General features: G+C 47.5%; 1 long non-coding RNA gene across 1 annotated transcript; it reads right to left on the bottom strand.

Annotated features, from left to right (window-relative positions):
• LOC142786829 (uncharacterized) lies at positions 1-27340 on the bottom strand. The gene is made up of 2 exons (XR_012889172.1): positions 27121-27340; positions 1-67 (listed from the first exon to the last, which is right to left on the bottom strand). It is a non-coding gene; the product is annotated as an uncharacterized LOC142786829 (long non-coding RNA).

A 27340-nucleotide genomic window follows, 5' to 3' on the forward strand; every position in this document is an offset into this window, starting at 1 on the left:
TTTCGCGTTATATTTTATTGCGCAACATTGTCTTGCCTCAGGAAGCACATGCCGTAGGGTAGAAAATCTGCGTAAAAATAAGATAAATACAATTACTAGGGTTTCGCTGAAAGGAATCCATAAACAGAAAAGCCAGAATATTCGCGACAGATTAGATCAAATATCATCGTCATCGGAAACTTTCATGTTGCTTTGTCTATGAGAATTAAAATAATCGTATGAGGAAGCGGGGAAGTTGTGCTTGCGTAAATAGCAGATTTGTTATGGAAGGGCACATGTTGTCACGTTTTTTTTTTTTGGAACGTGACAAAAGCGATGCTCTCAAGAAGGTACCGCCACCCAGCTGGCTAATATACATAAGAAAACTAACACCGCTGTCACACGGGTCACTCTGAGAGCATGAACTTCAGCTCTTGTGTCATTTCCGAGTACACTTATCGACGCTCGCTGCAAAGCGCATTAACTGACGACTGCTCTAACCAGACACACTTCACTACGCCCAAATAGCTAGCCTCGACAGCAGTAGCTCGATAATAAAGATATTTTTATTCGAAGTTGAGTTCGTAGCATTTTTAAATTGCAGTTTTCATTATTATGAGTGATATGTGAGGTTTAACGTCTCAAAACCACTGTATGATTATATTATAGCCTACAGCAATTTCGTCTCCAACAAAACTACAGCCGCCACAGCCGGTATTCAATTCTGCGACCTGCGTGGATCAACATACGAGTACTTTAGCTCTTAGACCACTACGGTGGAGCCGTTTTTGATCTTATAGGTGTGCACTAAAACATATCATACCATGGAAAACTACTATGTCATTCTCACTCTCAGGCAGATTAAAGCTGTCAGAAGCAAGCCCAGTTTACGCCGATTAGAGTTTGGGCGAGTTCGTGAATTCACCATGCCCCACCACGGTGGTTTCGTAGTTAAGGTACTCGGCTCCTGATCCGCAGGTCACGGGATTGAGTCCTGGCCGCGTCGGCTGCTTTTTTGATGAAAGCGAATATGCTGTAAACTTGTGTGCTAAGATTTGGGCGCAGGTGAAAGAAACCATTGTGTCAGTGGCATACCAACTCTTTCGCGAGTGGGGGCCAAATCTACTTCACTCGTCAGTCAATATTATATATATATATATATATATATATATATATATATATATATATATATATATATATATATATATATATATATATATATATATATATATATATATATAGCCCCACCTTTTTCAAGGCATAATAATATTTGCACATGTTCGGTGTCTTCTTATAGCCTGCCGAGACTGGAGGAAAGGGGTCGGAAGAAAAAAAAAGAAAAAGAAACAACGAAACGGGAGGAGAAACGTTAAAGAAATATGAAAAAGTCTAGGGGAAGAAGCAAGACCCACACGGCGGAATTAGAAATGGGCAGCATCTCAACAGAGTAGAGCGGAGGTAGACGAGCAATGCCATCATTATCGACAATACCTCCCCCCCACCCACACTTCCCCAAGTGGGGAGTGTGCCGCCGTTCTTGTATTTCAGCTTCTTATGTAATCCGCTGGTGGCTCGTTCCTCTTTGAAGTTTAGGACAAGTTGATAGGGAGAGCTTAAGCGCTTCGAGTGCGTGCTGGTGGCGTCGGGAGGAATGAAAAAGGCGGTAATTGAGGCGCCACCATCGATATTCATTATATGCAATGGCTCCTGTCGGTGAAGGAACAGAAAATGTGCGTTAAAAAAGGGGGGGCGTGAACTGTACGACATTCGGAACTGCTTATCTGTGCGTTACGGCTGTGATTGAAGAGGCAAACCATTTTTTTATTGTCAGATGCATAGTCTAGAAGCTTTGTTAGCGGGTAATAATATTGTCGTAACGAGAACGGACTGATTAGAGAGAAGCGTTTGCGTCTTTTAGTAGTCGTAACGCTGACAGAGCGCCTGGGTGTTCTTTTATTCCGTATTTTATCGTGTTAAATTTGTAGATAAAATAAGATTCCCGTTGTTCCCGTTCTCTGATTGTTCGAAAATTGTTTTCTAATAGTGTAACCCTGATGTCATCAAAGCTGTGGTGTTTAAAACAACACAGCTTGGACGACATCAGGGTTACACTATTACACTTGGATGACATCAGGGTTACACTGTGCTGTGTTTTGAAAGTGGAAGGCCTGGCCGGGATCATACATGTGCCCGAGTGTTGTTGAATCTAATTCTAAACGGAGTGTCTGTCTGGCCCACGTATTGCTTGTTGCATACCCCACATTCCAGGAGGTATATGATGTTGTCTGATTCATAGTATAGTGCACCTCTTATCCTGTGCCTAAAATCCGAGTGGGGGCTTTTCGCCACTGTCGTTGTCTGCATACCTTGCATCTGCTTTTTCCGCAAGGGCAACACCCTATCTGAGATTTCACGCCTATCTTTGAATTTATTAAATGATCCTTTACATTTTTCGGCCGTCTGTATACCACACAAGGAGGAGAAGTGAAAATTTTGGATCGTCGCACGCTCTGTTCCAATATGTTAAAGTGTTTTCTTATGACCTTGTTTATGTCTGGTGGGTTGCTCGTGAAAGTTAATAGCAAGTTTTTGTTGCGGTGTTGGTCGGCGTTTTTCTGGTGGTTGAGAAGAATCTGGTGGTTTAGATTTTCAGCTTTTTTGATGGAGTCATCGATGACAGCTGGCGGGTATTCTTGATTAAGGAGTACTGCATATGTGTGCTGTTTTTGTGGAAGTCCTTGGTGTGGGAGCAGATTCGTCGGAATCTGTGTGCTTGGGAATTGGGAATGCTGGTCTTGCAATGTCGCGCGTGGCCGCTTTCGAAGTGCAGGTATTGTTGCCCGTCCGTTGGTTTTCTGTATACGCTAGTTACCTACGCACTATTGTCAACTCGAATGAGTACATCAAGGAAGTTTATTTCAGTGTTAGAGTAGGAGTGTGCAAAATATAAATGCTGGGGTGTACTTGGTTAAATGCCTGTATGAATTTGAGGAGCTCGTTTTCCGAATGTGTCCAAATTATGAATATATCATCTAGGTACCGTTTATAGAATAATGTTTTGATGAAATAAAGTTGGACAAGATGAAAAAAAGTTGGACTCTATGTGGTGCATGAATATGTTAGCGTAGTTTGGGGCCATTCTTGTACCCAATGCCGTGCCGCTGATTTGAAGGTAGTACTGGTTGTTAAATTCAAAGCTGTTCAATGCGAGTACAAGTCTTGTTGAGATTTGAATTACTTTTTTGCTAGGATATGCGACAGGGTTGTGGGTGCCATCGATGACACCATCAAAAAATCTGAAAATCTGGACCACCACATTCTTCTGTACCACCAGAAAAACGCCGACCAACACCGCAACCAAAACTTGCTATTAACTTTCATGAGCAACCCACCAAACATAAACAAGGTCCTAAGAAAACACTTTAACATATTGTAACAGAGTGTGCGACGATCCAAAATTTTCACTTCTCCTCCTTGTGTGGTATACAGACGGCCGAAAAATATAAAGGATCATTTAATAAATTCAAAGATAGGCGTGAAATCTCAGATAGGGTGTTGCCCTTGCGGAAAAAGCAGATGTAAGGTATGCAAACACATGCAGACAACGACAGTGGCGAAAAGCACCCACTCGAATTTTAAGCACAGGATAAGAGGTGCACTAGACTGTGACTCAGACAACGTCATATACCTCCTGGAATGTGGGGTATGTAACAAGCAATACGTGGGCCAGACAGACACTTCGTTTAGAATTAGATTCAGCAATAATCGGGCTCATGTACGATTCCTGCCAGGCTTTTCACTTTCAAAACACAGCACATTAAAAGACCACAGCTTTGATGACATCAGGGTTACACTATAAGAAACAATTTTCGAACAATCCGAGATGGGGAACAACGGGAATCTTATTTTATCTACAAATTTAACACGATAAAATACGGAATAAATGAGCACCCATGTACTCTGTCAGCGTTACGACCACTAAAGGCGCAAACGCTTCCCTCTAATCAGTCCGTTCTCATTACGACAATACTATTACCCGCTAACAAAGCTTCTAGCCTGTGCATCTGATAATAAAGAAATGGTTTGCCTCTTCAAGCACAGCCGGAACGCACAGATAAGCGGTCCTGGATGTCGTACAGTCCCTCCCCTACCCCTTTTTTAACGCACATTTTCTGTTCCTTCACTGACAGGAACCATTGCATATAATGAATATTGATGGCGGCGCCTCAATTACTGGCTTTTTCATGCCTCCCGACGCCACCAGCACGCACTCGAAGCGCTTAAGCTCTCCCCATCAACTTGTCCTAAACTTCAAAGTGGAACGAGCCACCAGCGGATTACACGGGAAGGTGAAATACAAGAACGGCGGCACACTGCCCACTTGGGTAAGAGTGGGTGCGGGGGGGGGGGGGGTATTGTCAACAAAGATGGCATTGCTCGTCTACCTCCGCTCTACTCTGTTGAGATGCTGCCCCTTTCTAATTCCGCCCTGTCGGTCTTGCTTCTTCTCCAAGATTATTTTATATTTCTTTAACGTTTCTCCCCCCGTTTCGTTGTTTCTTTTTCTTTTTACTTTTCTTTCGACCACTTCCCGCCTGTCTCGACAGGCAATAAGAAGAAACGAACATGTGTAAGTATTATTATGCCTTGAATAAGGCATAATAAGACGGGGCTCCCGTCGAAACGTCGGCAGAATAAACAGTTATGTGAAAGTGCGTCTACTTTCATATTTATAACCTTGCGGCAACCGTAGTTATTCTTCTCCACACAAACACACACGCTTATATATATATATATATATATATATATATATATATATATATATATATATATATATATATATATATATATATATATATATATATATATATTTATTTATTTATTTATTTATTTATTTATTTATTTATTTATTTATGTATATATATATTATCATGACCAAGAAAAACAGACGCTGGTGCTTCGACGCGCGGGTAGCTAGAGCAAAGAAGAGAAGAACGAAGTCAAAATAAGAACAGCTGGCCCAGGATCGAGTGTTGTATCTTGTTCTCTGTCTCGCTCATCACAATGGCGCAGCCGACGAAGAAGTCTTACGTCCCGGCTTCGTCATCTAGGACAGCCGTGATAAGCACCGCTTGAGGACGGCGTCAAGGCCTCCTCGGCAGCTGTTCACCTGCCGCCACTGCCACCACCGTTCGGAGACGGCGTCAAGGCCTCCTCGGCGGCTGCAGTACACGCTACCGGTACAAATTCACAAGGGACGCCGTCCACGCGTCCTTGTCTATGGATTCTGCCGTCAGCGCAGTCGACAAGTGAACCCTCTGCGGGAAGCCACTGGTACGTGTCTTTGTGGTTCGTCGGCAGTGCGGGCTTCTCCATCGAGTAACGCCGTCCACGCTTTCTTGTCAATGGGGTCCCACCCGCCGCTTCAGCTACCCTTCGAACCACCAGTGGACGGCGTCCAGTCCTCCCCTGGGGTTGTAGGGCATGAGCCTATTGACACCCTGCCACCATTTCACGGCAGGGATCCACACCGGCTCCGGTCCTTTGGGAATGCCGCTCACGCTTCGCATGGCCTACATTACCGTTGCCACACTCTTTCAACATACGAGCTGCAAGGGAACGCCTTCCAGGCTTCTCTGCACGTCAATCTCACCGGCGTGAGTGCTGCAACCGCTACTCATTCAAAGACCACCATCACCAACGCTTCAGACTTCATACACGACAGCGCCGCGAACCTGCGGCGTGCCATCGCGCTATATATATACTCCGCGTCAAGACTAACGAACTGACAGCGTCAATCTCCGAGCGAGCTTCTACAATGTTGCCAGAATTGCATGCCACTAACGCCGTGTTGGACGTAGCTGCCTCGCACGACCTTGAGGCAAGCTCATTGAAGCAACGCAGGCAGCTTTGGGGCACCCTCCTGCAGCTCTCAGACCAGCTCGACGGCGTTGCCTCAGTGATATCAGCATTCTCACGTGCCGCCCCACCATTTCCGTCCACCTATGAACTGCCGGAATTCGACGGGGTCCGGAACGACGCCGACAGCTGGGTGGCAAACGTCAACGCGCTAGCAATGCGCGCGGCCTGGACAGAGAAGCGAAAATTGTATGTGGCCATAGACCGGCTTCGGGAAGGTGCAGCGGCGTGGCACCGGTATGAAGGTTGGAAACAGCAGTCATGGGCGGAGTGGAGCGTCAAGCTTATAGCTGTTTTCGGTCCGATGCCCTGTGCCAACTGTCCATGTAACTCGACCTTCTCTCAGGACGGAACTCGGGAAAAGCCTGACCTAGAGGATGCGATTCGAGTGCCTACCATCATGACATCTCTCGGTGACCAAGATGTAGGGAACAATCACGATCATGTAACTCTGCCTTGCACAGACATTTCTGCTGTCGTATTTAGAGCTCCTGAGGAGCACCGGCCTGACGGTGCAGCTGTGTTCGGTGGGTCCCTGATGGCAAGCTTTGCGCAACACTGTGCAATAGGCCCCAACGCAGGTCGTCCGGTCGACTTAGAGGCAACGGCCCCCATCCTACTGGACATTCTACCACCTGATGAGACAGGTCTTTCCGCTGAGTCTAATAACATCCCATCCAAGCAGCTGGAAGAGAATATGCGTGCGACGCATGCACTGCCTGAATTGGTAGAGTCTCTGATTTTCGGAACAGCTTCCGTCGAGGATCTCCCGTCAGTACGCAGCGTGGCTTCAAGAATCGCTGACTTTAGAATTCCGGGAGCCCCATAGCGACAACGCTGCGTAAGTCACGGACTACGCAAGTCACTTCGCATGAGCCACGCCACAGGTCAGCACGAGGACTTCACCCCAAGTTCGTGAAGATGTGTAATCGCACCGAAAAACGTCTCTAGATCCGCATAAAATTGCGCAGATGGCTGCACAAGATGCTACTGGTTTCGTTGCCGGATCCACCATTTCCTGCCCTGTTTTCTAAAATGTGGTGGGAAAAACGGAAGCGTTCTGAGATCACACCTAATCGACGTAGCACTTCTTGAAACATAGGGCATAGGACAAGGGAGATTATTGAAGCAGAAAGGATCAGTAGATTACAGCTGAACTGCGTCAGCATTCCTTCTCTCGGTCTTTGTGAAAAAGAATTGTCGTTTTTGAGATCATAAGTTTTTAGCGCATGGAAATAGAGGGTTTTTCATCTGTTTGTCTGTTGTTTTCGAATTTCATGAGCATATATATGTACGCTCCTCGAAATAAAGTTTGTTGGAAGTAAGCGCTCCCTTCTGTCCCTTCCCTTGTCCTATGTTTCAAAACGCGCTACGTCGAATAAGTATGTCTTACCAACATGCCCAACTTTATATTCTGTGATCAACCTCCGACCACGTTGATCCAGTCGGGGCCGCCCGCCAGAATCATCTCCAAGAAAACCACACCACCGCTGGAAACTTCTACCACGAGAATGCCTGCTCGGTCCTGCAAATGAAAACCGGAGTCGAACAACTTCCTCTGAAAAGTCGCAGCGTGGCCCAGGCTGTAGACTGCCACGCGACAGTCAATGTCGTCCCGCGGAGTCATCATCAACAAAGGAACCAACCAGGACCCAGTCCTCACCACGACATGACGAATGACCCGGGCGACATAGCCAGTGTCGGCCGCCGGAGTCAATTTCGACAAACTTCCATCGTGGTCGCGGCCGACCACCACGATGCAGCCAAGCCCGCCCACCAGAAACTTTGCCGACAGATCCGCGCGCGCGCAGTCATGGCCGAGTGTCATGACCAAGAAAGACAGACGCTGGTGCTTCGGCGCTTGGATAGCTAGAGCAAAGAAGAGAAGAACGAAGTCAGAATAAGAACAGCTGGCCCAGGATCGGGTGTTGTATTCGTATCTTGTTCTCTGTCTCACTCATCACAACATATATATATATATATATATATATATATATATATATATATATATATATATATATATATATATACCGTCACGTTTTATTTCTCAAGTTGTGTTATCGCCCCAATACACTACACAATTCTCAGCGCAAACCGCGCCTGCAGTTTTCGAGAAGTTTCGGGACTGTAGTAGCTCATTTCGATAAGATCACGCCCACTCCGCGAACTGTATAAATTATTCTGCAGCACTCATCACCGCCAGCGATAACGCTAGAAGATTGGATGACAAGAGTATAAATGCCGGCGCACTTTGACGCTCATCAGTTGTTGATCACCGCCAATGCTCCGTTCGCCGCTTACCTGGTGCCGGGATGCCCGCGACCAGGCACGCTGCCAGTCATCGACCCCATCTCATCGAGCATCGCGCGAACCCCTGGACATCCCCCGGCTCTGTCCAGGCCTTCATCGTGACTCAACGCCCGGGCACCACAGCGCAAGCCGTGGGAGCCAGGGCCAGGACAAAAGTGTGATGGCTTTCGCAGTGCCACTGCCGAAAGCTTATTGCTTTAAATTCAGCACCCCAGAGGGGAGCACCGTCCATGACATCATAGATGCCCTCGAAGCCGTAACCGGCCCAGCCGGTATCAAGTCCCTCCAGCACATGGGAGGAGCAAAGTTCGACGCCGCAGCCGCAAACGTCCACGCAGCCACCAAGCTGAAGAGCCGGGGCGCCATTCACTTGAATGGCGTATCAGTTCCACTAGTCAGCGTCGGTCCTAAAATAGTCCACGTCACAGTCTTCCGAGTACCGCTGTAGGTAGGCGACGCGACCCTAGCGACTGCTCTCTCCGCCTACGGCAACGTGCAACATATCCACGAGCCAGTGTTCAAGGGCCGCCCTGAGGTAGGCACAAGTGTCCGTGTAGCGCGAGTGGAAATGAAAAGCCAAATACCGAACTTTCTGGCAGTTCAAGGCTACAATGTTATGTGTGACTACCGGGCTGTCAAGAAAGTGGGCTCTAAATGCCGAAATGCTGGCCACATTGCCAAAGACTGTGCCACGCCCCGTTGTACGCACTGCAACGTGTTGGACATGCCACAGAGGGATGCGCAGAACCATACCGCAAGTGCTCGGGCAGCCATGCAGCAGCCAACTGCGTACGTCCGAAGTCCTTCGCAGTGGCTGCAGCAGCGGCAACCGAAGAACAAGCGTGTACCGACCTCACGCCCGCATTGCAAGATGATTATCCGGCGCTCGAGCCTGAGAGCGAACCGACACAAGCGACACTGACGCCCATACTGAACCACAAGACGCAGGAGACCTGCGTCCCCTGTCTGAGAAAGCCTTGTCAACCCCTCACGACCTGTCCGAGACCAGCGACTTTTCGCCGGACGCCTATGAAGACCACAGCTCATCCAAAGTCGACGCCAGTGTGCCCGTACTTAGCAGAGACCACGAGGGCTACTGTTCCGACATAGTTGGCGCCACCAGCAGCACCGAGGTTAGATAGATAGATTTATTTCCAGAAATACAAAGATTCTGGCGGATACCATCGACTAAAAGCTGTTGTCAAACAGCTTGACGGGGTCGATGGTCCGTTACAAGGCATATGTGGCAAATGTACACAACAATATCTGAAATTATTGAAAAACAATGAAAACAAAAATTCAATGCAGAAGAAGACAGGAAATCATACACAATTTGCTCTGACAAGTGAAACATAGAAAACAATAATAGTAATACGTTAAGTCATCACATGTTAACAAAGAGAGTCCTGAGTTCCTTGGCTGAGAAGCACTTGACGTCTTTGTATTTATTTAAAATATGCGGCAAGTTGTGCTCTAATGATTGTAGCCTATAATTATTGCGAAATCTAGGAACATACCACATGTCACTGTTTCTAGTATTGGCGGAAGTGATTCTAGGTGTCAACGATGCAGTAGACGCAAGAAAATTATGAAGATATTTTTTAGAGAAATAAAAGGAATAAAGTAGGCGAAAAGTGTAAAGATGTTCTATTTTAATGATTCTATGATTTAGGAAAGCTGGCCGTGTTGTCTCTAAGAAGCCCATATTGTCAATGTGCCGAATCATCCTTTTTTGCAGTAAAAATAATTTCATAATGTTTGTTTTCCCAGTAGTCCCCCAGACTAAGCTACAATAACTTAAATGAGAAAAGAATAGAGCATAATAAATGTTAAGTTTTGCTTTCGGTGGAAGAAGATACCTACATCTAGATAAAGCACCTGTTATAGCTGATAGTTTTTTACAGATATTTTCTACGTGTTTATCCCAAGTAAGATGCGAAGAAAAAGTAACGCCTAGTAATTTATGTTCATCAACAATTTGAAGTTCTTTACCAGCAAATAATAACGTTTGTTGGCAAGTCAGAGATTTGTTTTTAGCGCGAAATAACATTACTTTAGTTTTTGTAGGATTTATTTTAAGGCAGTTAGCAATCGACCATTGAGATAACTTAACCAGTAGATCGTTGCATTGTCTTATTAATTTCTGTGAATCCGGACCAGAAACAAGAAGTGTAGTGTCATCCGCGTATATGATAAATTGAACAGAGGTGGTAATATTAGTAATGTCATTAACATAGACATTAAAGAGCAGCGGACCTAATACACTACCCTGTGGTACACCGTTTATTATGGGAAGAAAACATGATTTTTCGTCTCTTATGCAAACAGATTGTTTGCGATCAGTTAAGCAAACAGATTGTTTGCGATCAGTTAGGTGCCGAGAGCTTCGATAGGACGCGGCACCCGAACAACGGGACGTGCAGAAACTCCGGTCAACGGCCCAGTCAAGACCACGACGGTGATTATGCCACCTACAAAACACCGAGCGCCTGCGCCGGCAAATCCTCGGCCCAGACCCGTAAACTAAGCCTGTCTAACACCATTTACCAGATTACAGGTGCGACTGCTGGTGCGAGTGTCGGTGCCAGCGCCATGGAAGTTTACCGTCCAGTCACGAAACGTGCCCACCCACTGACCACGGACTCTGATGGCTCTACGGACAGTAGTAAGCCCTTAAAACTCGCTAATGCTCTGACAATGTCAGAGCAATTCTTTATTTAGTCATGTTCACTCGTAGAGCGCTCGCCCCACCCTCTGCAAGGGGTTTTGCTGAAGTTTGCGCGCACACTCCCTTTTCAAAATGGCTACGGTGCATTTTCTCTCCTTAAACGTCAGGGGTTTCAGACGCCAAGATAAGCAGAGAGAAGTCATGCACTTCGCAAGATCGCGTCATGTCGATATCCTCTTCCTACAGGAATGTAACTTTAGAACCCCTTCTGATGTAGAATCCTTTTGTACGCATTTTGGAGTCGAAGCCTTTTTTTCGCTGACCAATTCAAACATGTGTGGAGTTGGAGTTGTTTTTTTGACACCAGCGTTACGTCGAGGAGCACACTGTGTTTATGTTGTGCATGTCATTGCTTCTTGACGGTCGCACAATATCGGTAGACTTTGACCTTCACGGCAGACGAGTAAGGGCGCTCGTAATATATGCCCTAGCTCAACGTGGGGGCACGGCCGATTTTTTTCAATTCACTCGACTCATTTATGTTTGACAGTTACCCCACTTTCTTAGTAGGGGATTTTAACTGTGTTAAGGACACCGACAGAGATGCGCGCTGATGCAGAGAAAGCCGACAATGTAGCAGAGTTAGCGCATTGCGACAACCCATCCGCAACTTCAAGCTCAGGGATGCGTGGGTCGACACTTACGGAAATGACTTCGTTGCAACATGGCAACGGGGTTCCAACATGACCAGGCTAGATCGCTACTATTTTCCTGAAGTGCTAGCCACACATGTCCTAAGCTGCGAAGTCCTACATTTCCCACCAGACGCTCCATGCATTACAGACCACTTTCCAGTGTCTGTAAGACTTTTCTTTGAACAGTCCACTACCTTTAGAAACCATTGGAAAATGGACACCACACTCGTGCACGACCCGGAAAGCGTAACATTACTGCGCAATGCACTAGAGCAAGCGTGCGATAGGCCGCCTGAACCCCGCAGCTGGGACCCATTGAAACACAGTTGGCGTGCCAAGCTTATCAAAGAGGGGCGCGAAAGGAAAGCACGCCTGACGACAGAGATAAACGACACGCTACGAAAAGCGCGCATTGTACGCAGAGGCAAGACGCTGGCGTTCGCAATGCATGACTATCTCGATCAGTTAAAGGCGCGGTACGAACTTTTTAGTTCGCGCACAGCTGCGCAGTCTTTTATCAACGGACGACCGGTTTCAGATCCAGCGGTTCTTCGAATTGTTCGCAACGGCTTCTTGGGTGAACAAATGCATGTTCCTTTCGTTCAGTTGCCGAACGGCGAACAGTCTACACGAGCAGAAGACACAATGAGGGTCTTAAAAACACATTTTTTGAATCTTTTCAGGGCGGTGAACGCGAGCGACGTGAACTACACCACCATAGTTAACGAGTTTTGCGCGGGAATTTCCCGCGTACCGGAGGAGCTCCGCGATGGTCTGTGCAGGCCAGTGACGCTGGATGAATTACGCTTTGTGCTTCAGCACATGAACGCAACCTTCGCCACCGGCCCTGACGAGATACCTTTGAGTTTCTACAAAACCTTCCTTGAAACCATACAAGTCCACCTTTTGACAATGCTAAATGGGCTTCTTGCTGACGGAATCAGACCGAATACGTTTCGAGAGAGCAGAGTTATACTCTTACTTAAAAGCGAGGGAGAGCCGTCCGATCCAAGGGCGTGGAGGCCCATTTCCCTACTTAGTTCGGATAAGATATTGACAGCCATCCTTGCAAACCGCATAACTACCATTTTGCCGGAAATAGTAAGCGACATACAAACATGCTGTGTCCCAGGTCGTACGATCTATTCCTCGCTTGCGCTGACTCGCGATCTTTTTACGTACGCTACAAGAACACAAATATCTGGCATTTTTGTTTCCTTGGATCAGGAAAAAGCTCTTGATCACGTAGAATGGAACTATCTCTTCGCTGTGCTTGAGTGTTATGGCTTCCCAGCACATTTAGCCGACATCCTCCGCTTACTATACACAGACTTAGAAACGTCATTAGTAGTGAATGGCTATACATCTGAACCTATTGCAGTAAGTAGGGGCATTCGACAAGGCTGTCCCCTCTCCGCAATCCTCTTTGTATTGTCGCGAAGGCAATGTCTCGCGGAAAACCTTGTTCTTTTTCAGCTGCAGCTGGAGCTTGTTCTTTGCCAGATTCCCTTGTTGGCGGCGCCGTTTAGCTTGTCTCGAGGAGCGCGCCTTGAGGAAGAATGAGTGAACAGAAAGGGCCGCGTCTGGTCGGTCACTGTGCGCTTCGCGCCGGGGCAGGCGCCGCGCCGCGCTTTAGGCCGGACCGCAGAAATTAGGTGCCTTTCTCCTTCTTCTATCCGCTGAGCCCCCGTGCTTCAAACGAGCGAGCCGCCCCTTCGGTCCTCCGGGGACAAAGGGCACCTAAATTTGAGCGATCGTTGGCGCGTCAAGGGTGTTTCGGAGAACGCGCCCGTTTCAGAAGCCGCCACTGTGTTGTCGCGAGACAGGCTTCAGGTAACCACATGTTGATTTGATTATCCTCGGCTTGCCTGATTGGTCCACGCCACCGGGGACGCTAAAAAACCCTATTCAAGCAGCGACTCTGGCTCTTTTTGAAGTGAGTGGAGGTGGGGTAAACAGCGGATCTCACCTCCGGAGACCAGCCATGCAGGCCTAGGGGTATGCCACCATTTTCTATGTTTTGTCTTTGTGACCTAGTGCATTTTGTAAATTGAAGTTGTGTTAGCTAAATAAACCCCCAATGAGTGCTCCCCAAAATCATCGTGTTGACTTCTCATCGATTGCCTCCGCGGAGTTTCACCCACACTTATTCGTCTCCCTGGTCGTCCGATGCGCCTAACTTTGAACAACCCCGACGTTCTCGCTACAAAGTAATGGAGGTGCTGGGTAAGCACGTGTCCCGCTCTGAAATTATGCCCCGAGTCAACAACAAATATAAGAAACCTACCTCTGACTGCTCTACTATGACGGAACCCCCTACCTTCTTCTCTGCTATGCCTACCCCCCAAGCTAAACCTTTCGTCGGACCACCAGTCTTTAGAGGCGCGCCGGAGGAATGTATATCCGAGTGGCTACTTTACTACGAACGTGTAGCGTCGCTTAACAATTGGGACCAAGCCACGAAGGTGAAATTTCTATATCTGGCTTCAGACGGATTTGCGAAAAAGTGGCACACTACTCAAATTCTAACCGGTGCCCCTAATACGTGGGAAGATGCAGTTCACGTCAGCTAATAACTGTCAATCAGCATTTGCTAAGGTAACATCCGGCGTGCCGCAAGGTGCCGGTTTATCGCCCCTTCTGTTCCTCATCTACATTAATGACTTGCCGGCTAACGTTAAATCTAATATCCGACTTTTCGCTGACAATTGCGTCATCTACACCGTAATCAATAGCCCGATGTTAATAACCGATGCCGATGCTAATAAGCTACAACGCGACCTCGACTCAATTGCTTCATGGTGCAATAAATGGCTTATGCCCCTAAACATAGATAAGTGCAAATCATTATCATTTACCCGCAAGCGTGCCGTACTTGCCAACATATATTCTATTAACGCCGTGCCCATAGCTTCCGCATCATGCTACAAATATCTTGGCGTCCACTTGACTTCATCGCTATCCCGGACCACCCACATGAATTCCATCTGCTCTACAGCATCCCGTACACTCAGCTACCTTCGACGCAACCTGAAGTGCGCATCCTCCGACGTAAAAAAACTAGCTTTCATTACCTTCGTACGACCTAAATTTGAATATGCTTCACTAATCTGGCATCCTTCACAAGCCTACTTAACAACTAAATTAGAGTCCATCCAAAATCGCGCAGCTCGCTTCATATCTTCGCAATACTCACACAAAACCAGCGTTACCGAGCTAAAACACTCTCTTTCTCTTCCAACTCTTGAATCCCGCCGTTTGATCACCCGTCTATGCCTTCTGCACCACTTCTACTATCATCCACGCTCATATGTAAAGCATTGTGTATTCTTTTTTATCTTGTTCTAGTTCGTTCATGTGATTTCTGATTCCTGTCTCCTGTGTACACTTATTTGATTTTATTGATTTATTTATTTATTTACTTATCCTGTTGAACATTGTACCCTATCTTGTTACTTGTCCCCCCTTATGTAATGCCTTCGGGTCTTTAAGGGCGAAATAAATGAAATGAAATGAAAAGATATCAGTTGCTCCAATCTGCTCACAGAACTTCATCGCGCATAAATCACAGCAGGCCCATTGCACGCATAAATGGCCGGACGACAGCATTTATCATCTCATTTTTTCCTAATGCAATAGCCCTCAGGAATGCCTTACCGGATGACTCCGCTTCATGCGCCGACAGGGAAACGTTCCGCATTAAACTGAACGAACATTTTTTCAAGCCTCTCTCCTGATAATCTCAACTACTTCGTGTTTATCGCCAATCGTTTTAGAATTGCACTCAGTTTTGCTCTGCAATTGTTTAATATATGTAAAGCATTGTGTATTCTTTTTTATCTTGTTCAAGTTAGTTCATGTGATTTCTGATTCCTGTCTCCTGTGTAAACTTATTTGCTTTTATTTATTTATTTATCTATTTATTTATTTATTTATTTATTTATTTATTTATTTATTTATTTATTTATTTATTTACTTACTTATCCTGTGTAACATTGTACCCAATCTTGTTACTTTTCCCCCCTTATGTAATGCCTTCGGGCCTTTAAGGGCTAAATAAATGAAAAAAGAATGGGCGACGCTACTAAAAACGTCCTTTACGAGTCGCCACTCAGTCGAGATCACCCATTTGCGGCTACAAAACCGCACCCAATTGCCGTCCGAAACCCCCGAGCAGTACTACTATGACATCGTACAGCTGTGTGCAAGAGTGAACCCGTCCATGACGGAAGATGATCGGTTGCGGCACCTTATGCGCGGTTTGCGCCCGGATGTTCTGGAGAAGATGATAATCGCAAACCCGGAGAGCTGCGCTGCATTCCTCCAAATTTTGCAATTCATAAATCTGGCAGCTTTGATGAGCCGTGCGTCGGGGTCACAACCGATTGGCATCCAGTATTCTACCGGATCGCAGTCGTAGATGCAAAACATCGCGCATCCCGTAGGGTTCGCACCCGCCGCAGCGACAGGGCACCCTCCTCCTACGTGTGTCGCCGCTTGCGCCGCGGACGAATTGCGTTGCCCGTGGGAGGCTGCCGACCGCGACAGAGACCTGAAAACGATTGCGGACTCGATCGCCTTGCTGTCTGACCGGCTAAAAGGCATCGCGCCCCCCGATGCCTTGGCCTCAGAGAAATTCCCGTGCCAACGACGGGCGTCCCCGATGCCAGATTTGCCGCCGCATAGGTCACATAGCACAACAGTGCTGGCAGCGGTTCCGAGATGGCAGGAACGATCAGGCGGAGCTCCTAGGCAATCAGAATGTGCAGCCTAATCCTTCGGGAAACGAGGACGGCCGGGCCTAGGGGGCCAGCCCGGCCGCCCCATCGGCACATTGTCGGAAGGTCAGCTTCTCACAGTCCAAACACGAGCCAACGGTACAGAAACAAAACTTGTATTTGACACCGGCTCGTCCGTAAATGTCATCTCAGAAGAGTTAGCTAACAAAATATGTGCTTCATCCAAATCGAGAAAAGACATATTCATCCGAGGAATTGGCGGAGGCTTGCTCACCCCCAATGGTGAAGCTGAAATAAAACTCGAATTTGGCACCACCAAAGTTCACGAGACGTTTTTAGTGGTCAAGGATTGCCCGTACAAGCTACTCGGTGGTCTTCCTTTTTGTCGAGTTGCCCGGCTTGTCATTGATTTCTCCAAGAAAGAGCTGCAACTAAACGGTGAAATTTTCCGGCTGCGTATAAACTCAAGTGCCCCCGAACATAATGATGTACTTACAGTGCGGGGCCACGAGCAAATTCGCATTGAACCTCGCACAGAAGTCGCTATTGAAATAAAGGTCGCAAGGGACGGAATTCACCTCGTCGAACCAAACAGCACGCTCAGAAACGGACTTCAGGTTGCACGCACAATAACGAGGATCGTGCATGGGAGAGGCCTCATTCGCATAGCTAATCCTACCATGTCGCCAGTAAACCTGCTCAGCGGAACAAAGCTCGGATGGGCTTCATCTATTCATGACACACAGCTGGCAATCACGGCCCCCGAGAACGATCGAGTGCCTCAAGAGTTTGACATAGAAACTGGGGATCACCTACAGCCATCTGAACGAGATGAGCTGCTGTCGCTCATTAAGAAGTACCACCATCTATTTACGAGCAGTGACAACCCCATCCGGCAGACTCATGTCGCTGAACATGTGATCGACACATGCGATTCTCGACCAATTCATCAGCACCCATATCGTCATTCCCCTTTTGAAAGACACCAGATTGAGCAACAAGTAAAAGAAATGCTGTGCGATGGGATAATTAGAGAGTCTCACAGTCCTTGGTCATCACCTGTCGTCCTCCTGAAGAAGCCAAATGGGACTTGGCGTTTCTGCGTCGATTTCCGCAGAGTCAATGAGGTCACTAAAAAAGGTGTGCACCCACTGCCACGAATCGATGATATTCTCGACGTGCTACAGGGGTCAAAATAATTCACCACACTTGATCTAACATCAGGCTACTGGCAAGTGGGCATCAAGGAGGAAGATAAGCAATAGACCGCATTTGCCTGTGGACCCGGCCTGTACGAATTCAATCTTGTCCCTTTCGGCCTGTGCAACGCCCCTGCCACATTCCAGATAATGATTAACAAAGTCCTCAGTGGTCTTCTCGGGAGAGTTTGTTTGGCCTACTTAGACGACATCGTTATTTTCTCGAAGACTATGGCAACTCATTTGCAAAATTTGGAAAGTGTGTTTTCGGCTTTGGACGCGGCAAACTTACGACTGAAGTCCGAGAAATGCAACTTCGCCCGCCAGGAGATCAAATATCTTGGACACATTCTCACAGGTGAAAGCATCCGGCCGGACCCAGACAAAGTAGCAGCGATCGAAAAATTCTCCAAGCCACGAAACAAAAAAGGTGTACAGAGCTTTCTCGGAATCTGTAACTACTATCGGCGATTCATCAAAGATTTCTCTCGTATTTCTCGACCTCTCACCAACTTAACCAAAAAGGATGTCTCTTTCGTCTGGGATGCGGAATGCGAAGTGGCCATGCAATCCCTGAAAGAGAAGCTGATCACAGCCCCAATTTTGCGTCTGTTTAAGCCGGGAAAGCCGATAGGGGTGCACACTGATGCCTGTGATTATGGCATTGGTGCCATGCTTGTACAGAAAATTGGAAATCAAGAGAGAGTCGTCGCCTATGCCAGCCGCCACCTTAACAAGGCTGAGATGAACTACAGTACAACTGAGACAGAATGTCTCGCCGTTGTGTACGCCTGCGGACAGTTTCGGCAACACGTCTTTGGTGCTAAGTTCGTGGTCGTGACTGACCAAGCCAGCCTGGCTTGGCTAATGAAAGTAAGGAATCCGAACGGTCGTCTTATGCGATGGTCCCTGTTGCTTCAGGAATTCGACATAACGTTGCGACACCACCCTGGCCTCAAGAATGGAAATGCCGACACGCTTTCCCGCCTTCCTCATGATCCCGCACCTGTAAGCGAAGAAAACCACTTACAGTTGCTGGTTCTGGATCAGGTGGATGTTGGAAAAAAGCAGAGGGCAGACCCATGGATGAAAGAAATTATGTAGCACCTCGAGCACCCGGATGCGCCCGTTGTCAGGAAAACTAAAAGAACGGCACGGAGCTTTCGGTTGATCGACGGTGTACTGTATCGAAGGGTGAAAGGGTTTCAGGAGGATCGTGCGGCGCTCGTTGTCCCCAAGTGCTTGAGATCTGAGATTTTAAGGTACTGCCATGACGACACCACGGCAGGCCACTCAGGTTTCAAGCGCACATGGGAGAAAGTTCGTTGCCAATATTTCTGGCCGAAGATGTTTTCGTACGTAAGCAAGTACGTGCTCTCCTGCCCCGACTGCCAGACACGAAAGCAACCACTGGGGAGGCCGGTCGGTTTCCTCCAACCGATCCCACCTGTAGGTCAACCTTTTCAGCAGGTGAGCATGGACTTTATTGGGCCTTTCACTAAATCCAAAGCAGGGAACTGCTACATCGTCGTGATTACCGACTACCATACAAAATGGGTCGAGGCTGTCGCGTGTCCAGTGGCCACTGCCGCAGAAGCAGCAAGAGCTTTCGTCGAACAAATCGTCCTACGTCATGGTGCCCCGGAGAAAGTAATAAGCGATTGTGGACAGCACTTTGTCGCCAACTTGACCGAAGAAATATTCCGGCTCGTGGGTAGCGAGCATGCCACTACAACAGCATACCACCCACAGGCCAACGGCTTGTGCGAGCGTTTTAACCGCACGTTGGCTGACATGCTCAGCATGTACGTTTCCTCACACCACCACGACTGGGATGAATTCCTACCGTACGTTCTTTTTGCATACAATTCTTCCACCCACGAGACGACTGGATTCACTCCCTTCTTTCTTCTTCACGGACATGAACCGACACTACCGGTGGATGTAGGGTCGGGCGCGCAACGTGGACTCGACTACACCCTGGATGCAATGAAAGTGGCTCGCAGGCTGCGGCAGGCTCGAAAAATAGTAAATGAACGGGAGAGGCGTAAGCAGGAGAAGAAAAAACGCAGCTATGATGCTAGGCGACGAAGTGTTGTTTGTCATCAGGGCGACTTGGTGTACTTGTGGACTCCCTCCCGGGCGAAAGGGAAGACGACGAAGCTTCTTCACAAATATCACAGACCTTTCCGTCTTGTGCGCCGGGTAGCCGAGAACAACTGGGAGGTGGTAGACCAAATTGGGAAAAAGCGTGACGTTGTGAATGTGGCGCGTTTAAAGCCCTGCCACGTTCGATTGGGCTCCGATGCCGACGACGCGGACGATGAGTCTGATGATAATCATGAGGTGCGTGATCTAGGTGGTGATGTGCGCGAGTTCAGTGCAAGGAGAGATGACCGCAGATTGCATCGAAGTGTTGTGCGCGGGAACAGTGCAACGAGTGATGAACAGGGATTCTATCAAAGTGTTGTGTGCGAGTGCGGCTCCAATGGTGATGTGCGCGAATGCGGTTCGCGAATGGGTCAAGAACTCCGTTTGCAACATTATGAGCGCGGGACACAGACCAGTGTTCCAGTACAGCAGTGCGAAGGCTACGACACGGTCATTGAACTTTTCTCCGACTGGAAGACATTTTCAAGTGGTAACAACGCACAACAGAATGTCAGCGCTTACGACACGGACACTGAGTTGTATTGCAGTACTGACGAGTGAACCTATATTTATTTATTTATTTCTTTAGTATACCTCAAAGGCCCAAGTCGGGGTATTACATGAGGGATGGGCATAATTAGCAACATATTAACGATTCAATCACGGTCTTGAACACATGTGGGTCGGAGTGGTGCATGGCGAAGGCAGGCAAGTTGTTTCAGTCCCGGGTGGTTGCAACAAAAAAGGAGCGAAGGTGGGCAGTAGTTTGTGCTGGCGGTGGATAAACGGCTCGAAGATGGTTTGTACGGCTGGATAATCGATGAGCAGGCAAGATGGCTGGAACGTTGAAAGGAGCGTGATAAAATTTGTGAAAAAGACAGAGCCCAGATATATGACGACGTGATTCTAGGTTGTTGAGGTGGCCACGAGTTTTAAGTTCGGAAACGCTGGATTGATTAGAGTACACGGAGTAGATGAACCGGGCTGCGTGATTTTGTACAGATTCGAGAAGGTTAGATAGATTAGATTGATGAGGCTCCCAAACCGAGCATGCCTACTCCAATTTAGGGCGAACAAATGTGGTGTAAGCTAACAACTTCACTGATGAGGGAGCAAGTTTTAAATTCCTATGAAGTAAACCCAGCGCACGATTAGCGGAGGATGCTACGTTGTTAACGTGAGTGGACCAGGTGACGTTGCTTGAGAATGTTACGCCGAGGTATTTATAGGATTCTGCTGTTAAGATTGTAGAGCCCGAAATGGTGTAAGTCGCTTGCTGATAATGTTGCCTACGGTGAAATGACATTAGCGATGTCTTATTTACGTTTAAAGATATTAGCCAGTCGTTACACCAGGATTCAATAAGGCTAAGGTCGTTTTGAAGTATAGCAATATCGGTAGGGTTTTTTATTGGACGGTACACGACGCAATCATCTGCAAACAGGCGAATATTTGATGAAATGTTAGCTGGGAGGTCATTTATGTAAATTAAGAAAAGTAGAGGTCCGAGTACTGTGCCCTGTGAGACGCTAGAGATTACGGGAAAATGGTTAGATGAATGGTTGTTAGCGTACACAAATTGTTGCCGATTAGTCAGAAAACTACCAATCCAGTTGAACGTCAATGTATTAATCTTTAAGCAAGAAAGCTTGAGGAGTGGCCGTTGATGCGGAACTTTGTCAAATGCTTTTTCAAAGTCTAAAAAGAGGGCATCGGTGGGTATATTTAGGTCAACGCTAGAACTGATGTCATTGTAGAATAAGGCAAGTTGTGTGCCGCAGGATAATCCTGAGCGAAACCCATGTTGACTATGGTGAAAGAAGTTGTGGCGGTTTAAGAACTTGACGGTGTTAGAGTAGATCACATGTTCCATTAGTTTAGAGCAAATGCGTGAGTGAGCGAGATGGGACGATAGCTGCTAGGCTGGGATGGAGGGCCCTTTTTAGGGACTGGAACAATTTTACCCACTTTCCAGTCTTCCGGCACCACTACTGAAGGCAGTGATTGCTGAAAAATATGGCATAATATCACACTGACAATGAGTTGTGTGTTTTTTAACATTTTAGCGTTGTTGAAAAAACAGGTCACTGACCAATGTCAAATAAAAACAAAGACGTTTCGGGATCCGTACGGATCCCTTGTTCACAATGGGCTTTCAACAATGCCTTTACCTGACCAGACGGCATTCCGTCGAACTCTCGACTATTTTAGCGTTGATGCCATCAGCGCCACAAGAAGATGTAAGCTTTAATGAGTCGATTAATTTAGCAATGCCCTGTTGAGAAAACGTGATGTCCGGCATCATGTCGTAATCACGAGGATGGAATGAAGGTAAGTTGCCGTTAGGGTCGATAGTGAACATGGAAGAGAAAAAATGATTAAGTTGTTCGGCGGCTTCATCTTCGGGGATCGGAAGGTTATGATTATCAAACAGTGCCAGTGGTTGGGAATTTTGAGGGTTGATAACGCTCCGAAATTTCTTCGGGTTATCGGTCAGCATGGCCGGCAAAGTCTGTGAGTAAAAAGAACGTTTTTCTTTCATAGCATGCGTGCTGAATGCTTTTTCTGCAGCGTAGTAGTTGTTCCATGCAGCAATGTTATTAGATCATTTTGCTGATCTAAAAAGTCTTTTCTTTTTATTATTGAGTCGTTTTAGTGTAGCTGTGAACCATGGGGACGTCTTTTTTTCGGTGATGGTAATGGTGGGCAAGTATTTTATGAACAGGTCATGGATTTTATTTTTGAAGAGCAACCAATTAGTCTCGACAGAGCGCTGCGAAAAATCGGCTAGCAGGCAAGTAGCGAATTCTGCAAATTCATTGTTTAGGGCGGAATAGTTTCCTTTGTTATACAATGTTATCGTTTTTGTTATTTTAGACGAGCGTGTTAGTTGGCAGAGGTAGGTACCATGAATCACTGAATGGTCACTTAAGCCAGGCAAGAACGTCATCTTGGAAACCTTGTCAGGCTCGGAAGTGAAGATAAGATCTAGAGTGTTGGAGGAGGTAGAATTTTGACGTGTGGGTTCAGTGACGAGTTGCGTTAGTCCAAATGTTAGGCATGAGTTGACTAAATCGCTTTCAGGACCGTGTTTGGCGGCTGTGCTTGCCAGATTATTCCACGAAATTGCTGGAAAATTAAAACCACCGAAGAGAAGTATCGGATAATGACGGAAAGTTTTAGTTACAGAGTGAATAGCCACGTGGAAATTCGGTACAAAAAGGGGGTAAAGACCGGGAGGGCGGTAGCAAACTCCAATTATCGTGGGGGTATAAGAAGCATTGCAGAGAATGAACGTGATTTCTAAGCATGAGGACACACGAATTTCTGTACATTTTCTGTATATATTTCTGTATATATTTTTGTGCCCAATGATTTTGTTTTATTTTTCATCTATTGTTTTTCATGTAATTTTTTCAAAGCTTCTCACCTTTTATACCCATGCATAAGTGTTTTTAAATAAGCATCTCACACACTTGTTGAATGCAAAACCTTTTTGTATATTTAGTCTATTTCTTGTCGTGTTTTGCAGATAAAACGAGTGGGACACTCTTTCGTAGGGAAAGGTGTCGCGAAAAGAATGTCTCGCGGAAAACCTTGTTTTTTTTCAGCTGCAGCTGGAGCTTGTTCTTTGCCAGATGCCCTTGTTGGCGGCGCCGTTTAGCTTGTCTCGGGGAGCGTGCCTTGAGGAAGAATGAGTGAACAGGAAGGGCCGCGTCTGGTCGGTCACTGAACGCTTCGCGCTGGGGCAGGCACCGCGCCGTGCTTTGGGCCGGACCGCAGAAATTAGGTGCCTTTCTCCTTCTTCTATCCGCTGAGCCCCCGTGCTTCAAACGAGCGAGCCGCCCCTTCGGTCCTCCGGGGACAAAGGGCACCTAAATTTGAGCGATCGTGGGCGCGTCAAAGCCGTTTCGGACAACGCGCCCGTTTCAGAAGCCGCCACTGTGTTGTCGCGAGACAGGCTTCAGGCAACCACATGTTGATTTGATTATCCTCGGCTTGCCTGGTTGGTCCACGCCACCGTGGACGCTAAAAAAACCCTATTTAAGCAGCGACTCTGGCTCTTTTTGAAGTGAGCGGAGTCGGGGTAAACAGCGGATCTCACCACCGGAGACCAGCCATGCAAGCCGAGGGGTATGCCACCATTTTCAATGTTTTGTCTTTGTGACCTAGTGCATTTTGTAAATTGAAGTTGTGTTAGCTAAATAAACCCCCAATGAGTGCGCCCCAAAACCATCGTGTTGACTTCTCATCGATTGCCTCCGCGGAGTTTCACCAACACTTATTCGTCTCCCTGGTCGCCTGATGCGCCTAACTTTGAACAACCCCGACGTTTTCGCTACAGTATTATGCATAGATCTATTATTGAAACAAATCCAGAACTGCACTTCGATACGAGGTTTTCCTCTTCCAGGCTTGTGCGAAGTGAAAGTAGCGGCATACGCCGATGACATCTCGCTGTTTATTCGGAACATAGATAGCTACAGAGCCTTTCTGCGAATATTCCACACGTATATTCCACACCTGTCGGGAGCACGTCTTAATCCCGGAAAAAGCAAGACATTGTGCTTTGGATTGCTCATTGAAGAGTTCCCTGATGGCGTCCAAATCGTCCAAGGCGTTAAAGTCTTAGGTGTAACTTTCCTCTCGACTGGTGAGGTAGCCCGTACCACATGGAAAAAAATCCAACACATAGTGGACAGACGCATAGAAGTTGCCAAAACGTTCCAACTACCTTTTACTGAAGCAGCTTATCTAATTAAATCCAGCATAACAGCGCCACTGTTTTATGCAGCCAGAATTGCTCGACCACCTCGTCGGGTTCTGCTGAGAGTGGCTACTGCGTGCGGCTCCTTTTTTTGGGATGGCCACGCCGAAGCTGTTGCCAGAACCTTGGTCCGCCTACCAGTAAAATGGGGAGGGCTCAGTGTACCCAACCTTGATGTAATGTGCCGCATGTTGGCTCTCAAAAACACCTGGTCATCGTATCGAGGCACCAACCCCTACTGTATCTGCTATGAACCTCTAGAAGATTTTTCGGTTTAGTAAACGACACGGGACCAGCTGCCGAACATCTACCTATGTATTACACACATGTTATAAAATCTTTGCAACAATGGCGAAACGATTTTTCAGTTCAAGAACTTATGAAAATGTCCCCCACCGACATGAGTGAATTATTAGCATTTAAAAGCCTATCTGAAGAACAACGCTGGAAATGCCGAGCGATAAGACGTTGGACATTTACAAACACGTCTCTCTCCTCCGAGGTCCGTGACCTAAACTGGCTTAGGGAATGGGAGGCTTTACCAACGGCCAACCGCCTTGCGGCGTGGGGCGTGGCGCCCTCCGCCACATGCCCACAATGTGGTGGCGTCAAAACACTGAACCATGTCTTCCATGAATGTATAGTAGCACGCACCTTTTGGCGCATGGTTACCGAAATGTTCCAAACAAGTATGCAGTGGAAGTCTAGCCACAGGAATAACTTTGTCGTACTCTTAATGGCTATGGGAGCCTTCGTCTTATGGAAACAAAAGGGACTGGCCCGTCTGAGGGGACGCCCCCAGAGAGCCATGTTTCTCCTACTACATCGGCTAAGAAACATAATGCTTATGCATCTTAACACAGAACTAGTCATGCTGGGAGAGGAGGCTTTCCTTTGACGTTTGTCTACGCGATTTATTATCGTAAAAAACAACAGAGTGTCCATGCCTTTCCTCCCCTATTAAGGAGGTGGGCTATAGCTTGTACCACTGTAACATTAGTGTGTATTTTTCTTTTCTTCCTTAGAAACATGTCCTTTTGTGCAGTATTGTTCTTGAGCGCGTGAACAAATTGTCCTCACAAGTGAATGCAAAACATCACCCTTCATTGTGAATGACCTCCACTTGTTTGTTCATATAGCCTTACTGTTTATTTAAGTTTAATCATCTTGATGGCAAGAAAGTCCTGTCTTTGTTGAACAATTTTCGCATTGTACGTCACTGCATACACTATAAGTTCTTTCGCTGTATATAACAGCTTGCATTGTACATACGCATTGTTCACCATTGTCCATTTTTATGTGTGCACGTAGGCTGTGTATGATATATCCAGAAATAAAATTCTCTTAAACCAAGACTGCTACTGTAGTCCGACCTTCCGTTTACTGGGCACAGGTTCGCCTAAATAAACAATTTATTATTCGACTCGCAGTGTGCTCCATTCATTCACGCCCGGAGCCCGTGACATCTGGTGTAGGTGCTGTTTCTTCCATGTACCGAACGCCTCCTTCAAGCCGCGAACCCAGCCCACACCGTGAAGACACCAACGCCAGCAAAGAGCAGCGAGTTAGCCGCAGGCAACAAGGTCTGCCATCGGAGTACGGGCTTTTACTGTACAAGGCTCAGAAAACCAAGACGTTGACGTCGACCACGGCAACCATGTCAACGCCGGTTCCACCTGCACCACTCCTGCTCCGGCAACCCAAAGAGCCGGCAACTTTCTACGGATCGCCACTGGAAGACCCGGAAAGCTGGATCGAAAGGTTCGACCTCGTCGCCGCCTTCAATGACTGGACAGACGATGACAAGCTTCGCCATGTGTATTTCGCCTTAGGAGATGCTGCTCGGACCTGGTTCGAGAATCATGAGCGAAGCCTTACAACGTGAGACGTCTTTCGCGCCACGTTTCTCACCACTTTCGCAAGTGTGGTGCGCAAGGAGAAGGCCGCCGCTCTCCTCAAAACCCGCATGCAGATGCCAAATGAAAACGTGGCGCTATTCACGGAAGATATGATTAAACTCTTCCGCCCCGCTGACTCCGACATGTCCGATGAGAAGAAGGTCCGTCTGCTGATGCGAGGAGTAAAACAGGAACTCTTCGCCGGGCTGATCAGAAACCCACCAAAGACGGTCGCCGAATTCATTTCAGAAGCATCTACGATAGAAAAGACGCTCTAGATGCGCACGCGGCAATATAACCGTAGCTTCTCGTCTACAAGCTACGCCGGCATTCAAGCGCTAGGGACCACTGACTTGCGTGAGACGATTCGAGTGATCGCGCAAGAGGAGCTGCGAAAATTACTTCCTTTAGCGCAGTCTCACGTGTAATCTATCGCAGACGTCGTACGCCAGGAGATCCAGCAATCGCTGTGCATTCCTCAGCCTCAAGTGCCGCAGCTGCAAGTCATGAGCTATGCTGCTGCAGCCCGCCGCAACGGCCCTTCTCCACGCGCAAGCCAAAACGCCGCCCCATCGCACTTCCGTCGCCAGACGCCACCACCGCCACCACCCCCACCGACGACCTACCGTTCACCAGCGGGCCAGCGCAGTGCGCCGTAGAAAACCGACGTTTGGCGCACCCCTGACCACCGCCCACTGTGCTACCACTGTGGCGAGGCCGGGCACACTTACCGCCGTTGCCAGTACCGACATATTGGGCTTGGCAACACCGCAACCATGGTCACGGCAACTCACCTGCGACACCTTTTCGTATTGCATGCGCTGTTATGGTCTCTTGCTATCCCATGCGATGACGTGCGACCAGGTCACCAGCCGGAGGTCCTCCCGCTCCCGGTATGGATGCGCACTGCACGTAGCCCGACCTCGCCTGCTCAACCACATCACCAACGAACACAGGATACCTCAAGTTTTCCGCATCAGCGCCCACTACACGAGCCAGTGCACTGGATATCGT

Source organism: Rhipicephalus microplus, unplaced genomic scaffold (genome assembly GCF_043290135.1).
Source record: "Rhipicephalus microplus isolate Deutch F79 unplaced genomic scaffold, USDA_Rmic scaffold_34, whole genome shotgun sequence".
NCBI classification, from domain to species: domain Eukaryota; kingdom Metazoa; phylum Arthropoda; class Arachnida; order Ixodida; family Ixodidae; genus Rhipicephalus; species Rhipicephalus microplus.